This window comes from Dendrobium catenatum, unplaced genomic scaffold, assembly GCF_001605985.2.
Source record: "Dendrobium catenatum unplaced genomic scaffold, ASM160598v2 original_scaffold_127639, whole genome shotgun sequence".
Lineage (NCBI taxonomy): Eukaryota > Viridiplantae > Streptophyta > Magnoliopsida > Asparagales > Orchidaceae > Dendrobium > Dendrobium catenatum.
In genome coordinates this window covers 1-1,259 of record NW_021446074.1, presented here as the reverse complement: position 1 = coordinate 1,259, position 1,259 = coordinate 1, and the positions used below count along the sequence as shown (strand labels likewise).

The 1,259-nt window shown below is 40.0% G+C and overlaps 1 long non-coding RNA gene across 1 annotated transcript; it reads left to right on the top strand.

Annotated features, from left to right (window-relative positions):
* The first annotated feature begins 367 nt into the window (after positions 1–367).
* On the top strand, positions 368–823 carry LOC114578716. Its single transcript, XR_003699685.1, has 2 exons — positions 368–598; positions 740–823. It is a non-coding gene; the product is annotated as an uncharacterized LOC114578716 (long non-coding RNA).
* Positions 824–1,259: the final 436 nt, after the last annotated feature.

Genomic DNA, 1,259 nt, shown 5'->3' with positions numbered 1-1,259 from the left:
AGGTTATTAGCTTGGCGAGAAATCCCCAAATACCTCACAGATGGCAAGCTCCTTTGTAGGTTCAGATGAGTGGCACCTATTAATCACTCTAGAAAAGTTCTCTACGAGCTTGAGCTGAATAGTTCTTCTTGGATAATTAGACGAGTTCTCTAGATGGGACCCCCTTATGGGAGAGTTCCCTTGCTATGATTCACCAACTACTTATTAAGCACCCGCAAAGAAATGGGTGAGTTAAACTTTCAACCTTATTTTTACAAATAAATAAATAATTTAAATATTTAAGCAATTACATAAATCATCTACATATGAAGCCAATTTTCACATAACAAATGTCTAAAGTTCGATTGGTTGTAATCAGATGGCCTCAATTTCGGGTCAAACACGAACCCTACCGGTTAACCCACATTGACGTCCCCTGCCAATAGTGCTCGCTCGCACTGAAGTGGCCGCGAACACGCAGGGCTCGCCTGTGGGAGACGTAGCTGGAAAGGTAAAGAGAGCTAGAGAGTGAGGGCAAGACGGTGAGCCAGAGAGAAAGAGAGATCGGCACCCGGCGGCAGCGGCGTCACACTGGATTTGCATCTTGACGGCTGACACGGTGACACCTCCTTTGACGCTTCTTTATCTATATAAGGTTTTTTTTTTTGGTTTGCGTCCACACAAATCTTGTGGCTTCCTCACGCAGGTTTCAATTTTATGGATCTTACTATCACCAATCCGTGATAACTTAAAATTTCAGGATTTGAGGCCAGCTCTTTCATACGACGAAAGATGGGTATCATTGAGAAAATAAAGGAAATTGAAGCCGAAATGGCTCGAACGCAAAAAAATAAAGCTACAGGTTCGACTGTATTCTTATTGATGTACTTTTTAAGCTGATTGTCGATACAACTCGCCATGCTATCTAAAGAGATATGGCAACTACATTTACATTATCATCGCTGCCATTATTATCCTTTTCCCAATTAAGTTAAGGTTTTGCAACCTTCTATTAATCCCTGAACTTGAATTTTTGTTAACCCGTAATCACTCTGACACATATATAAATTCATATAGTGCACCGAATACGAAGGCTCTAGCCCTCACAAACGCTTGATTTGTTAGTAAAAGTTAAGGTAGGTTCCTCTCAAACTGATTACTATACTAGAATGCAGTGTTTCCACGAAAACACGATATTTAATACCAATGTAATTTGTATTGGACTGTGCATAAATTAGCATTAAAAAGTGACTCATCGAATAAAAGATTACAAGCTCAAT